Raw genomic sequence first — 16,566 nt, forward strand, 5'->3', positions numbered from 1 at the left:
CGCTGGAAAAACAGACGCGGAGCGGGATTGCGCAGGGGAAAGCAGCGCGGATTGCGCGGATCGGATCGCAGCTGCCCAGGTCCCCGCGCCTGCGACCTAGGCTTGCCGGGAGACGACCTAGGCTTGCGGGGAGACGCCGCGGACCTCCCGCCGAGTGAGCAGGAACCAGGCGCCCAGGCAGGGAGCGGGATTCAAAAGGCGCCATTCCCGCGCCACTGATCTGGGCTACAGCCCGCGTCCTGGAACTGAGGGCTTGGAACTGAGACCCGGGGCACGAAATTAGGGGCGTGGGTTCCGCACGACGGTGGGGCACAAGGCAGACACAGCACCCCAAAGCCATAGAGGTGTACCCTACCATCCCCGCTCTGCTCCCTGTCCCACGGGGTGGAAAATCAGCTCCCCAAGGGCTCTAGGAGAGATCTCTGGCGCCACCTAGCGACTTGTAGCCAGCACAGGCTCCTGAAGGAGATAGTGCCAGCTGGGGAGTTAGCCCACGCCTGGCCCCTTCCGACCAGTAGTCTGAGCCCACAGGGGAGCGAGCGCCCACAGCCGGGCAGACCAGGCACGCAGAAGAGTGTGCCTGACACCGTACGCGCAGGGAGTGTGTCCCACATCACCATTTTAGAACAGGGACATTTCTTCAGTAAAGACTACCTGCAGAAGGCTTCCTCAGGAGCCAGAGGTGAGCGGGGAAGTTCGCCCACGCCAGACCCCCTCTGGCCTGCAGTCCAAGCCCAGTGGGGGAGCAGGAACCCACCTCCGGGGCAGACCAGGCGCACAGGGAGTGTGTCCCCACATCGACATTTTAGGACAGGGACCTTTCTCCAATAAAGACTGCTTGAAACTGACAGATGACTCCTGGAGGAACCAGAGGGGAGCAGAGAAGCTCACCCAAGATGCCGGCCAGTCCCAACTACACAGTGTCCCAACGCATACGGCAAATTAGAAAACAGACAGTAGGGAGGAGAAGAACCACACGCAACCTAGCAACTCTCCAGAAAAAAAGCACACCACAAAAAGAAAACCAGCCCTCAGATTGCAACGACAGTAACTTGGAAGAACTTCTGAGCCTTCCAGAAAGAGAATTTAAAATTGCCGTGATTAAAAAACTGACAGAAGTCATAAAGAAAACAATGATAAGGGAAAATAATCAACGATCAGAAGAATGAAATTGAGTCCCTAAAGAGGGAAGTAAAAGAAATGCAGGAGATCAAAGAATTAGTGGAAGAACTAAAGAATTCTGGGAAAAGCAATGAAAGCAGAATTGATGAAATGGAAGAACGAATAAGTGCTCTTGAAGACACAGAAATAAAAAGAACCAAAACAGAAAAGGAAAGAGAAGTACGAAGGAAAAAGAATGAAGAAAGACTTCGGGAACTATCTGACTCCATGAGGAAAGGAAATATAAGAGTTTATAGGAATACCAGAAGGAGAGGAGAGAGAAGTAGGAACAGAGAAAATATTCAAAGAGATAATTGAAGAGAACTTCCCAAATGTGAAGAAGGAGCTGAAAATTGATATACAAGAAGCAAGAAGAACACCAAACTTCCACGACGAAAGAAAAAATACAGCAAGACACATAATAGTAAAGCTCCCAAGAATCCAGGACAAGAAAAAATAATGAAGCTGGCAAGAGGGAAGAAACAGATAACATTCAAAGGAAAGCCAATCAGGCTGACATCAGACTTCTCCGAAGAAACACTACGGGCAAGGAGAGAGTGGAGGGACATAGTCAACAGACTCCAAGAAAACAGATGCCAACCAAGAATACTCTATCCCGCAAAGCTCTCCTTCCTCTTTGAAGAAAGAATATGGACCTTCCCAGACAAACAGAAACTCCGGAATTTCATTGCAACTAAACCCCCACTCCAAAAAATACTACAAGGAGTCCTAAAGCCAGAACCTCAGAGGGACGAATAACAATGAAAGAAGGCCAAAAAAAAAAAAAAGTTATTAAAAGAATAAATAAATAAAATCAAAGGAAAGACAAACACAATGGCAAATACAGATGTTAACATATCAATATTAACTCTAAATGTAAATGGACTAAACTCTTCAATAAAAAGACACAGAGTTGCAGCCTGGATTAAGAAACAAAACCCAACCTTTTGCTGTCTCCAGGAAACACATTTAGCTACAAAAGATAAAAATAGGCTCAAAGTTAAAGGATGGAAAACAATCCTACAAGCAAATGGGCCAAAAAAGAAAGCAGGAACAGCTATACTTATATCAGATAAAACAGATTTCAAACTCAAAAAGATAAAAAGAGACCCCAATGGTCACTACATTATGATCAAGGGGACAATACTTCAAGAAGAAATAACACTCATTAACATATACTCACCAAACGAAGGAGCACCAAATATATCAGACAACTGTTGTCCTCTCTGAAAACAGACATCAGAGAAAACACATACGTAGTGGGAGACTTCAACACACCACTATCAACAATGGATAGATCAACAAGACAAAAAATAAGTAAAGAAACCAAAGCTCTAAATAAGGACCTAGAGCAATTGGGCTTAACAGACATCTATAGAACACTAAACCCAAAAAAAACGGAGTACACATTTTTCTCAAGCGCACACGGATCATTCTCCAGGATCGATCACATACTGGGGCACAAGACAAACATCAACAGATACACCAAGATTGAAATCATATCAACCATCTTTTCTGACCATGAAGGCATCAAACTAGAAATAAACCATAAAAAGAAGGCAAGGAACTTTCCTACCTCATGGAGATTAAAAACCACACTACTGGAAGACCACTGGACTAATGAGGAGATCAAAGAGAAATTAAAAAATTTTTGAATTGAACGACAAGGAGGACACCAATATCCTAAATGTATGGGATGCAGCAAAAGCAGTAATAAGAGAAATATATAGCAATAGAAGCTCACATCAAGAAACAAGAAAGAACTCAAAGAAACAACCTAATCTCGAAGCTCAAAGATCTAGAAAAAGAACAACAAAAAAACCCCAAAACCAGTAGAAGAAAGAAATAATAAAAACCAAAGCAGAAATAAATGAAATTGAAACTAAAAAACAATCCAAAAGATCAATGAAACCAAGAGCTGGTTCTTTGAAAAAATCAATAAAATAGACAAACCCCTAGCCAGGCTCACAAAGGAAAAAAGGAGAAAGCACAAATAAACAGGATCATCAATGAAAGAGGAGAAATCACAACGGACACAGCAGAAATCAAAAGAATAATCAGTAACTACTATGAACAGTTATATGGAAACAAGTTTAACAATCTAGAGGAGATGGACAAATTCCTACAACTCTACAATCACCCAAAGCTAGATAAAGAAGAAATAGAACACCTAAACAGACCAATTACAATTAGCGAAATTGAAATGGTAATTAAAAACCTCCCCAAAAACAAAAGCCCAGGACCTGATGGATTTACAAATGAATTCTACCAAACATTCAGAGACGAATTAGTGCCTATCCTTCACAAACTCTTCCAAAAAATTGAGAAGGAAGGGACAATACCAAACACGTTCTATGAAGCCAACATTACACTAATACCAAAACCGAACAAGGACAACACAAAAAAGGAAAACTACAGGCCAATCTCCCTAATGAACACTGATGCAAAAATCCTCAATAAAATTTTAGCCATCAGAATCCAACAATGTATCCATAAGATAATTCACCACGACCAAGTAGGATTCATTCCAGGGGCACAAGGATGGTTTAACATCCGAAAATCAATCAACGTTATCCAACACATCAACAAAAAGAAATATAAAAACCATATGATAATATCAATAGATGCTGAGAAAGCTTTCGACAAAGTGCAACACCCATTCATGATAAAAGCCCTTGAAATTCTTGGGATACAAGGAACATACCTCAACATCATAAAGGCCATCTATGACAAGCCAACAGCCAGTATCATTCTCAATGGTGAAAAGCTGAAAGCAATTCCATTAAGATCTGGAACAAGACAAGGATGTCCACTCTCACCACTGCTTTTCAATATAATACTGGAAGTCCTAGCCAGGCAATAAGACAAGAGAAAGACATCCAAGGAATCCAAATAGGAAAAGAAGAAGTCAAACTATCACTATTTGCAGATGATATGATATTATACATAGAGAACCCAAAAACTCCACAGAAAAGCTAATTCAACTCATCAATCAGTTCAGTAAAGTGGCAGGATACAAAATCAACACGCAAAAGTCAGTAGCCTTCCTATACACAAACAATAAATCTGAAGAAGAAGAAATCAAAAAAAACCATCCCTTTTGTTATTGAAACAAAAAAAATCAAATATTTGGGAATCAATCTAACAAAAGAGGTAAAGGACCTATACAAAGAAAACTATAAAACACTGTTAAAAGAAATAGAAGAAGACACAAAGAAATGGAGAGACATCCCCTGCTCGTGGATTGGAAGAATAAACATTATTAAAATGGCCATCCTTCCAAAAGCAATATACAGATTCAACGCTATTCCAATCAAAATTTCAATGTCATTCTTCAAAGAAATAGAACAATTATTGATGAAATTCATATGGAATCACAAAAAACCCCGAATAGCCAAAGCTCTCCTGAAAAAAAAAGAAGGGAATGGAGGCATTACACTCCCAGACTTCAAACTCTACTACAAAGCCATAATCATCAAAACTGCATGGTATTGGAACAAGAACAGACATACAGACCAATGGAATCGAATAGAAAATCCAGAAATAAACCCACAGATTTATGGTCAACTAATCTTTGACAAAGGAGCAAAGACTATGCATTGGAGCAAAGAAAGTTTGTTCAATAAATGGTGCTGGGAAACTGGGTCGCTACATGCAAAAGAATGAAGCTTGACCACTACCTCACACCATACACAAAAATCAACTCAAAATGGATTAAAGAACTAGACATAAGACCTGAAACCATAAAATATATAGAAGGAAATATAGGCGAAACACTACGTGATTTGCACATCAAAGACATCTTTACAAACACATCACCCAAAGCAGTGATAGTGAAGGCAAAGATAAACAGCTGGGACTACATCAAATTAAAGAGCTTCTGCACAGCAAAAGAGACAATAACAAAAACAAAGAGAAACCCCACCAACTGGGAGAACATTTTTGCACCCAACACTAATGATAAAGGACTGATCACAAAAATCTGCAAAGAGCTGATGAGACTCAACAACAACAAAGAAAATAATCCAGTCAAAAAATGGGCAGAAGAGCTAAAAAGAAACTTCTCTCAAGAGGAAATGCAAATGGCCAACAGGCATATGAAAAAATGTTCAACATCACTTGCCATCAGGGAAATGCAAATCAAAACTACCATGAGATACCATCTTACACCAGTGAGAATGGCACATATTAAAAAAACTAGCAACAACAAATGCTGGCGAGGGTGTGGAGAAAAAGGAACTCTTCTACACTGTTGGTGGGAGTGCAAACTGGTCCAACCACTGTGGAAAGCTGTGTGGAGATTTCTGGACCTACTAAACATAGAGCTTCCATATGATCCAGCAATTCCACTCCTAGGTATTTACCCAAAGGACACAGAAACATCAATTCCAAAGAGCACCTGCACCCCTATGTTTATAGCAGCACTGTTTACAATAGCTAAGCTTTGGAAACAACCCAAATGCCCAAAAATAGATGACTGGATCAAGAAGATGTGGTCCATATATACCATGGAATATTACTCAGCATTCAAAAAAGATAAACACATGCAATTTGCAGCAACATGGATGGCGCTGGAAGGGATCATGCTCAGCGAAATAAGCCAAAAAGAAAAAGAAAAATACCGGATGGTCTCACTCATAGCAGGAATCTAGAAAACTTAAATAAGGGACCAGGAAAACGAATAACTATAAGAAAGTGAAAATCAAAATCAACAAAAAACTATGAACCAGAGACACTTTTAGGGGTGGGGGCGGGAGGGGAGGGATTGGGGTCAGAATGGGGGGCTGCAATTGTATGGGGAATACAACAATAAAATTTATTATTAAAAAAAAAAAAAAAGATTTATTTTGTTTATTTATACAAGCACTGGGTACAGTGAGAAGCGCGGAGGGTGAGAGAATTCACGAGAGCCAGAGTGGGGAGCAGAGCAGGCAGAAGGACCGAAGTACACTGCTGAGGGGAGCAGCGGGCGGCAGGAGAGGTCTGCCCGCCATGTGGGACCCTCCTCTGGTGGCCGAGCAGCCAGGGATCCAGCCGGCGCTGCAGAGGCTGCGGGCACCTTCGCAACCCAGCGCTCAACCGCTGCGCCACCGGGGAGGCCCAGGAGAGATTCTTGGGGTGGGGAGCAGGGGGAGAGAGGGAGATAGAGAGAGAGGGGAGAGTGTGCACCCATCTGTCTGTGTGTCACACACAGGCTTCTCCCTAATGAGTCAGGATGTAACATCCCTCTTTGTGCTGTAATCCCATTTCAGAAACCAACAATGCAGGAGTCTAGTTTCTACAAGTGACAAATTGGCAAAGCAAAAGACACTCCATGTGAAGATGATTAATGAGTCCCTCTTTAGGACAAAGAAAAATCTACATAGCATCTTCAGCTGCCCACAGGCCTTGCTGCTGGCTGACCTAGAGGGCAAGGCCCTTGACTGTGTCCAGACCCCCTGGGGATCTGGAGGTAGAGGTGCCCTTGTAGCTCCCAAACTTGGAGTGTTTGTTTCTTTGTGGCTTATCTGCTGGGAGGGGGCCATGTGATGGTGCCAGTGCTATGGCCGCAGTGGTGCCAGATGATGGGGTTCATGTCGCACTCAGAGCTTGGGCGGGGGATACCCAGGATGAAGGCCACTCTGCTAACTCAGAACTGAGCTCTCCTTCAAATCTCACCCTGATCCCCCCCACACACACAACACACACACACACACTCTCTCTCTCTCTCTCTCTCTCTCTCTCTCTCTTTCTCTCTTTCTGCAGCACAGGCTGTTTGTGCTCCGAGGTGTACAGCGCAGGGGCGTCTGAGCCTCCTTCCCCCTTGTGCACGCACAGAGCAGCCAGCCTGGCTTATCCAGCACAGAGCCAGGAGCATCCTACTGTTAGAACACAGATCAAAGAATGCTAATTGATCAAATATTAAATGCCAGTTAAACGCCGCACTGTATAATTCACTTTTTCTCATGTGAGCCACTTTGCGGTGGCTGGACTAGGAAGCAGGGATTTTCATGCTGATAACAGTGTTAGCAGGGGAGGGGAGGAGATGTTGTTTGTTTTCCTGAAGTGTTGCAAAATGTGTGAGAACCAAAGTCTTCACTTATTAAATTCAGTCCTGTGGGAATACAGTGTCGAGATTTTCCATCTGAACCTGATTTTTAAAGAATCAGGTGACAGGAATATGCAGGGCGTTGCGAGGAGAGGGGCGAAGCCGTTGGTGTCAGGAACAGCTGATGAAATGGGGGTTGCTTCTCCAGGAGGAGAGGGGACTCAGAGAGTAAGGGGCCCCTGCTATGGTCGGCTGACTCATGGCCCCCCAACATCTTCCCGTCCTATTCCAGAGCTCATGAAGAGGATCCCTTCCATGGCAGAAGGGACCTAGTGGGTGTGATATGTTAAGGCACCTGGGATGAGGAGGGCAGCCTGGATTTTCCAGGTACACCCAGACATGCCACCAGGGTCCCTTTAGGAGAGAAGACGCAGTTTGCAGGTCAGAGGTGGAGGTGTGATGGCAGAGCTGGGCCTGGGGCGGCGCCACCCTGGGCCAGGGCATCCGGGCAGAAGCTGGAGAGGCAGCGGGTCAGTTCTGCTCTAGAATCTCCCAAAGGAATAAAGCTTTGGCGACACTTTGCTTTATTAGTTTTGTGGAATCCGTTTTAGGTTTCTGACAACCTGAGCTGTAAGATACGAAACTTGTGCTGTTTTAAACCGCTGAATCTGTGGCAGTTGTTACAGCAGCAGTAGGAAGCTGGTGCACGCCCTGCTGACTCCCCTGCAACTTGTGCCTCAACAAACCACGTTAGAGCTACTTGGAGGCCCTGTGGGAAGCGATGCTCCTTATCACATAGATAACATTTTTTTGGAAAACGTGTTTATTTACGCATACAAGAGCTGGGGTATAGGCCAGAGGTGTGGAGGTGAGAGGATTCACCAGAGACAGAGTGGGGAGCAGAACAGGCAGATTGGCTGAAATACACTGCTGAGGGGAGCAGTGGACAAGACAGGAGGGGTCTGCTGCGCCATATGGATCGCTCCCTGGCCAGCCGGGGATCGAACTCGTGTTGCAGTGGCTGCAGATAGCTTCATAGTGCTGCGTCTTGACCCCTTGTGCCACCAGGGTGGCACACAACCACAATGGTAACATTTGTAAGTACTCACTGTGCGCCGTGCTCTCTGCTACTTGCTGTACCTATGCCAGCCCACAGCCAGGCACCACTGCTGCCCATGCTGTGTTATCTGTGTAACTATAACAATTAGTGCTTAAAGCAGTGACCACTGATGATCTCAGTTTCCATGATTCAAGAGTCTGGGGGAAGCCTAACTGGGAGGTTCTGGCTCAGGATCTGGGGGACTGCTTCAAGGCATTAACTGGGGCTATAGTTCTTTCTGGCTTGATTGGGGTGTCCACTTTGTGACTCACTCACAGGATGTGGGTGCCCTCTGACTCTGACTGTTGGCTGGAGCCTTCAGTTCTTTCTCCATTGGGCACTCACAGCACGGCAGCCTGTTTACTTGGAGTGAGAAAGAATGAGAGGAGTTGGGGGGAGAAGCAGGGAGAGCGAGAGAGAAAGAGAGAGGGGATGGGTATCCTGTCACTTCCACCTCGTCCTCTTTATTAGAAGCAGGCGCCCAGAACCAGCCACCCTCAAGGGGACAGGATGACAATGGGTGTGACTAGGGGGTGGAGAGCATGGGGGGTGGAGAGCATTGTTAGGAGCTGCCCACCACACCTCTTTGCTAGGAGCAGGACTGAAGTCCAGAGGCCCAAGACGGCTGGCATGTGACCGGCTCTGAAGCTTCATGCCCTCTGGCTTTTGCAGCCCATGGCCTCTAAATAGCTGCAGTTTCATGTCCTCCTTGGCCTGCCACGGCCCTCCCTAGCACCTCGGTGCTAGCGTGACCCTCTCCACACTGCTGTGCTCGGTTGATTGTCTTACTCCATGGGAGGTTGAGCCAGGCGCAAGGCGGGAGACCTTTGGAATGAAGTCAGGAATGAAAGGATGGGCTCAAAGAAAGAACACAGGCTGCAGGATGAAGCGTCCTTCTGTGATGGGGAGCACCGCATGGACATCTGCTTTCTGTTTGGTGCTGTCTGTGCGGGGCCCCAGCACCCCCTATACCAGCCCTTTGTCTCTCTGACACCGTCTCTGTGGACCACAGCACAGTGGGAGGAAGGGCAGTGGCCCAAGGGCCCGTTTCGGGAATGGAGAACATGTAGGGAGTACAGCTGTGTCCACGGTGCTTTTAGGCGCCTCCTTCCTCCTTCCTTTTGGGCGGCAGGTGGGAGTGGGGCAATGCTCAGGGATCCCTAGGCGGTCAGTAGTGAGGGGCCCTGGCTCTCCCTGCTCCAGCGCCCCGTGTGCAGCTCTTCCTTAATGCCATTGGTGGGAACCTCTAGGCCAAGGATTCTCTAAGTGTGGAAGCATCGCCTGGGGCCTGCTAGAAAAGCAAATGCTCAGCCCTTCTGAGTCAGAAACTCTGGAGCCGGACCCGGTCATCTGTGTTTTAATAAACTGGCCAGTTGACTCTGATGCATGAAAAACACTGAGAACCACTGCTCTCTAAGCCTGAAAAAACAACAGCAACAGCAACAACAGCAAAACAAAACCAAAACTCTGCGTTCTTGCATTCCTTAAAATAGAAAGTTCCCAAAGTAAAAATCTTCACTATATGAAAGTGGTGCAAAATCTAGGAAGTTAATAGAAAGAAATTTAAATGACCTCGAGATGAGTATTAACTTACAGTTGCACATCACCTCATTGTTACATGTCTATGTGTGTGTTTATAAAGATACATAATGTTTTATAAAATTGTGACTGATATATAAAATATTGCCTTGTATACTGGTTTTTTCTCCAGGGGCTACAAAGTACTATTTTTTTTAGTGAATTTATATTTTACATCATTTCATTACAAAGTTTGCTTTCTTTTTTCAAGTGCAAATACTGCTTTTTAAACATTTCTCCATGTCTTAAACATTGACCAAGTTGTTGATGACTGTATTGTATTCCACTGTTGGAATGTACCATAATTGAACCTGTCCTGGGGCTGCGCTGATGTTTTCTGTGAACACTGTACAGACAGAGGATGGGCACAGCCAGGGAACCTGTCCCTCGTCCCTCTCCCTTCGCCTTCCTTGTCCTCTGTCCACTGCCTTCCCTCCCTCTTCTGCTCTCTTCCCCTCACTTTGAGGGAGAGACCAGTGAGAGGTGCATGACAGTCTAGCCCAAGGGTGGAAGCTGGACTTGGTTGTGGGAATACAGATAAGGGGGCCAGTGGGGCCAGTGGAGCCATTCGCCGTGAGGCCCTGGGTGGGTCCTGGGTGAGTGGGGAGTCATAGCTTTTGAGTGTGTGTGACCGAGGATCTGTTGTGGAGGGAACACATCTGATCCCATTCTTTTTTTTTTTTAAAGATTTATTTATTTATTTATTTATTTATTTATTTATTTATTTATTTATTTATTTATTTATTTATGCAAGCACTGGGTACAGTCAGAAGCGCGGGAGGGTGAGAGAATTCACCAGAGCCAGAGCTGGGAGCAGAGCAGGCAGAAGGACCGAAGTACACTGCTGAGGGGAGCAGCAGGCGGCAGGAGAGGTCTGCGCGCCATGTGGGACCCTCCTTTGGTGGCCGGGGAGCAGCCGGGGATCCAACCGGTGCTGCAGAGGCTGCGGGCAGCTTCGCAACCCAGCGCTCAACCGCTGCGCCACCGGGAGGCCCCTGATCCCATTCTTGTCAGGAACCCCCACCCTCCAAAAAAAAAAAAAAACCCACAAAACTAAAACAAGGACCTATCTTCTTAGGAACAGAAAAATGTGCAGAAGGTGATAAACCACATGTTAATGTGATTTCTGAGCGGTGATGTTATGATTTTCATTTTCTTCTTATTGCATATCTATAGTTTCAGAGTTTTCTATAATGAACATCCATTACTTTTGTAATAAAAATGTTGAGAAGAAGACTAGGGAAGTCAGGCAGAATGGTTGTTTGGAGTGGAAGCAAAACAGCCTGCTGGAAGGTTCTGTTGAGTTGTGCTGAGGTGCTGGTCCCATGGGTGCTTACAAGGAGTGAATTGGCGAATCTTTCTCCTTGAAATGCTTGTGAGGGCATGGACTGGACTGAGCGTTCTGAGCCTGGGGAGGACCAGGAACTTCCTGTCAGTTGACTGAGGGACCCCAGTTGGTGCAGAGAGGGAACCTGCCAGAAGGGGCCCTTCAATCATCCTAAGCCTGAATTGAGTGCTCTTTCTCAGGACCAGCCCAGGTGATGTGTGTGTGCGCGTGTGTGTGTCTGTGTGCACATGTGCGTGTGTGTGCATGCACGTGTGCTTGTGTCCCTCCGCAGATCCTGGGGAAGGTCTTGGCAGGCAGGGGCCAGCCTGGAATCCTCTTCCTGATGAGGCTGATGGCCAGGAGCCAGGACTATTAGCCTCTCCTTTTCCCCGCAGCTTCCACACCTCCCAGCGCCCTGTGGAGGGAACCCTGAAAGACAGCGTTCAGATGAGTTTCAGTGGCATCTAGTTGGATGCTGAAGGGCTGTGCTCTTTTTTTTTTTTTTTTTTATTAAAGTTCATTACTTTTAATTACAAAATGGGCTTTGGCGGGCTTACGTCTTCAAACTAATTGAACCATTTCCCCCATTCTCCCCAGTGTAAACTGTTCTCACCCTTTGGGGTAGAAAGCAGCAGAGAACATTTCTTTATTTCAAGGAAACATATTAATCCTTGCAGGGCACTGAGGATGGAAACAAGCGGAAGGGGCTGGCTGGCTTTGCAAGTCAGGCTGGAAGCTTCTGGTCTTGAGCCTGCAATCCTGAGGTGCCATGAATCAGACATCCATGAGGAGGGGTCTCTGTGCCAGCTTAGAGGATTCCTGGGGTTGCTGCCCTGGTACCTGCGGCTGTTTCATGGGCAAGCTTTAAAAGTTTGATGGGGGTGCCATTGGAGTAACAAGGGATTTAGTTCTGAGATAGCAGATTAGATGATGACTGGAGTTCAGCCTTGACAAGTTGACGAGGCCGACCTTCTGTGGAGCCTTGCAGGAGTTTCATGCAAAGCGAGGGTGGTGGCACTCGGGAGGCTTGGGCACGGCCTTAGGAGACTTGGCAGGCTTCTTACACACGGATCTCAGCTCTGCACACACACTCACCGATTTGCTTTGTAACTTTTTTCCAAAGGCATTTCTACAGAAGACTGATTTTAGAAGCTTGATAATCCACTGAGAGTCAATGGTGGGCTTGGGGTCAGGAAGTGGGGTCCTCGAGGCTGTTGCTATGTGACAAGGGGACTGAAGATTCCCACCTTCACCTCGCGCTCTTCCTTTGCTGAAGAGTGATGGTGGGGGCGGGGGGACTGGTGTGACACCTCCCTGGATCAGGGCCCACATGGGAGGACTGAAGCTTGGAGAAGAGTCTTGACCAAGTGGATTCTGGGTACTAGTGATTCTGCTGCCTGTTTTTCATCTGGATGTGAAGGAAGGGAGGGGGAGGACCCAGGAGGAAGGATCTGCTATTCTGGTCTGGCTGATGGAGAGAAAGGGGGAATCGCCCTGGGGCCTTGTCCATCTGTCTGTTCTGTCTGTTTAACCCTACCACGTGGCTCTTGCACACTTCTCGTGAACTTGTCCTTGCCTCCCTGTGAGCCCTCTCCTCTGCTCCTCGTCAGTTGTCTTGGGTGCCTTGTACTGTCTGGGCCCTGCCTTATTTGCAGGAGGTTGCAGAGTCATGAAGAGACTGTCCCTCATGATCAGGACCCTGCTGATTAGCAAAGAAGGTGCCACGTATCTGCCGCTGACCACGCTCCCAGCAGAGGAGGAGAGGGTCTCAGGAGGGGCTTTCTGTGGCTCTACACAGCAGTGGTGGGAACTGGGAGTCACAGTAGACTTTGTGTGAAGAAGCATTCTGGACTCTGGGAATTGGGCAGGGGTCTTCAAAAAGACATTCCATGTGAGGTGGGGGTGTCTGGGAAGATGGCTGGTGGTGGGTAAAGTGGCACGGGGTTGGGAGAGATTTGGGGCTGGGGCAGGGTGAGTGAAGGGAGGACAGGAGTTGAGTCAGGAAGCGTGAGATGGGGGTACCCTGCAAGAAGCCCATGGTGCCCCGAGCTTCATCCCAACCAGAGCTGATGATGGCAGTTCTCTCCTGTCTTGATCACCAGAAAATTCTTGAATTGGGTGGCTGGCCTCATGCCCAGCCTGCATACCACCTGGGTCTGGGTGGGGCTCTGGACCTGCCCCCCCGTATCCCCCTGTCTTCTGCTTCTCTTGTCCAGGACCCAGATATCAGATGTCAGCACCCCAAGAAAGACTCCATCCTCTAAAGACCCTGCCACAAGAGGGGTCTTGGTGAGCCTGAGGATGGTGGGCTGCTGTGGATGGAGGAGTCCAGGGTTGGCACTTGAAATGTGTCAGTGTTTTATTAAAGTTTAAAATTTCATAAAACAAAATTTGTGGGAGATGTTCCAGCTCTACATCTCATTTGGCTTCTTGCTGATGCAGCATGTTTGGTGCACAGCTCGGCCGCCCTGTCCCTGCGTGTCAGAAATGGAAGACTTGGGGTGGGGGTGGGGGTTGGGATTGGGGCAGAACCTGGGTCAAGGTCAGAGAGGGCAAGGGTCATGTCTTTGGTGCTGTAGTTGAAGGCCCCAGAGTGCTTCTCAGTCCACCACTGTTTCTGCCTTCATTGTCACAGCTTGTCCTTGAAGCAGTTGTTGAGTGTACGTTGAACACTGAAATACCTGTGCAGGGGGTGCAGAGCAGAGGGATAAAGGAATAGGCTACAGAGCCAAGCAGACAGCAAGCCCAAGCTCTGCTGGCTTCTGGCAGTAATGGATCCCGAGTTCTTCATGGCTTTAACAAAAGTTCTTCCCTTGTTGATATGTAGACAGACTGTGCCCGTGAGATGCTGGTACTCTATGAGGACTAAGTCAGTGGTCACTTTTTTCACTTTTTTTTTTTATGGGATAGATGCTGTTGGGCATTGTCACTGTCCTCAGAACATGCTATCAAAATGAGGAGGCAAATTCATGGTTATACCTGGAGTTAGGCTTAGTACTGAGAGAAATACATAGTATATGTGTGTAATCTGGGAAGGCTTCTGAGAGGAGGTGATTTTTCCCCTAGCCTTTTGGGCAAGAGGCAGAATTTCAATGGAAAAAATCTAAGGAAACCTGAAAACCTCAGCCAGGTGACCAAGGTCAACATCACGGGTGATAAATCATGTTGATTTAGAAATCATATACTCTGGACAATCATATACTCTGGAATACATACCTTTATTTCTGTGGTCTTCCTCCCCCAAGTTGAACCATCAGAAAAACATGAGAGAAATAACAGTGAGCTGCAGCCTACAAAATACCTGGCCATTACTTCCCCAAACTGTCAAGGTCATCAGAAACCAACAAGGCCAGAGAAACTCTCACAGCTAAGAGGAGACTGAAAAGATGACTAAATATAAAGTGATATCCTGGATGGGAACAAGAAAAGGACATCAGGTGAAAATCAATAATCTAGGCTCATTTTCTCTGAAAAGGCTGCGGCTGGGAAAGGGGAGCATATGGTCGTTTCAGGGGGTTATTCACAGTGATTGAAGTCTTTAGCTAAAGGCTGAAGTTCCAACCATTGCTGATGCTAATAATTCCAATGGTAATAACCTTGACGTCGGTGTGGGCTGACTGGGGCAGGTACCTGTTGGCCCTGGCTTTGGCCTTCCTGGCATGCCGCTTAGATTGTGTTTGGTGGGCAGGCTGGCCCTCAGTAAATCTTACAGCCAACGCAGTACCTGCAGGCTACAGGGCGGGGTGGAGAGGTGGGGCTGTGGCGTCACAGCTTGGCGGTGGGAATGAGGAAACAGGCCCCTGCACAGGGCATGATGGTGCAATGCGTGTTAGGGAACGCGGACACCCACCTGGCCCGGGGCGGGGATGAGGGGTCCTCCCCGGCCCAGCTGCTAAGGCCTGGGAGGAGAGCAGTGTGCCTGCGCACAGGACTCCGCGGGGCTTCCCCTTCCCCACCGCCTGGAGGCCCGCGGAGCCCCTCAGAGCAGCCACACGACGACTTGTTCTAACTCTCAGAAGTGATTCCAGTTTGGCCCTGGTTTCTGACACTGAGAGCAGTGAGACATTTGCATGAAGGCCTTGGAGGGTCTGGAGCTCTCTGCAGTCATTGGTGGCTTTCCTTTTAATTGCTATTTATTTTTAAATATCTATCTAATGTATGATACAAACGGGCTCTTGAGGCCATCGCCTCCCCCTTTAGCTCTGTTTCTGAAATCACATTTATGGAGGACAAATAGCTTTGGGTGCAAGAGTCTCTGCCTCTTCAAAGAAGTTGCGAGTGGGCTGTTCTCTCCTGGCTGTGTCTGTCTGGGGTTGGGACAACAGAGTGAGATGATTTTCATTCCATTAAAACACGGCAGGGGTCTGCTTGGCCAGGGAGGCAGCTGCTGTGTTTGCTGGCTTTTCTGTCCTCTTGACACTGCTGTGTATATTTCTTGGGGCGGGAGAGGTGGGGAGGGGTGACAGTGGCAGGGGGGCTGTTGATGCCAGCCAGCCCCCATCAAGGCCTGAGGCCCCCCAGGGCCCAGCATTCTCTCACCTTCAAAGACTCTCTCAGCAGGATCTTTGCAGTAATGATCCAGGAGGGTGTGTTTGCTGAGTTTGTGAGTATTCGTGAGTTGGTTCCCCGGGGCCATGGGGTTGGCTGGATGTGGTGAGAAGCACGCTCTCTCTATGCACCAGAATCTGTGGAGCGACAATTGCATACCAGTCACTGGTCTCTTTTTTTTTTTTTTAAATAGCATTTTTTACAAGATTTATTTATTTATATAAGCACTGGGTACAGTCAGAATCGCGGGAGGGTGAGAGAATTCACCAGAGCAGGGAGCAGAGCAGGCAGAAGGACCAAAGTACACTGCTGAGGGGAGCAGCGGGCAGCAGGAGAGGTCTGCGCGCCATGTGGGATCCTCCTCCAGTGGCCGGGAGCAGCCGGGGATCGAACCAGCGCTGCAGAGGCCACGGGCAGCTTTGCAACCCAGCGCTCAACTGCTGCACCACCGGGGAGGCCCACCAGTCACTGGTCTTAAAAGATGCCAGGTCCCCCTCCAGCTTGGTGGGGTGATCATTCCTGGGAAGGGAAAAGTACGGGGGCTGGGCTTGGGGAAGCTCAGAGGAGAGGCAACTGCTCCAGTTGGGGAAGGCTTCCTGGAGGCAGTGATGTTTAGCTTGAACTTGGAAGGGTAAGCAGGGGTCACTGACCTCTGCATAGGGACCCTGCTTCTGTCTTCCAGCAGAGCAGCATGGGGCACCAGGCTGGCCACGTGCACACCTGGCACCTTGATGGGAGTGTTGCGAGATGGGGACCTGCCCAGACACATGCACCTCAAAGGACTGTGGAGGTGATGGCAAGGGCTGCGGGCACCCGGGTCTGCCA

The 16,566-nt window shown here is 47.7% G+C and overlaps 1 protein-coding gene across 2 annotated transcripts in view; it reads left to right on the top strand.

Moving 5' to 3' along the window:
- Positions 1-16,566, top strand: part of FSTL4 (follistatin like 4) — a 672,816-nt gene that overhangs the window by 70,355 nt on the left and 585,895 nt on the right. The gene's annotated exons all lie outside the window — the stretch shown is intronic.

The sequence above is a fragment of the Talpa occidentalis genome, unplaced genomic scaffold (genome assembly GCF_014898055.3).
Source record: "Talpa occidentalis isolate TD23 unplaced genomic scaffold, MPIMG_talOcc4v2.1 talOcc4.13, whole genome shotgun sequence".
Taxonomy (NCBI): domain Eukaryota; kingdom Metazoa; phylum Chordata; class Mammalia; order Eulipotyphla; family Talpidae; genus Talpa; species Talpa occidentalis.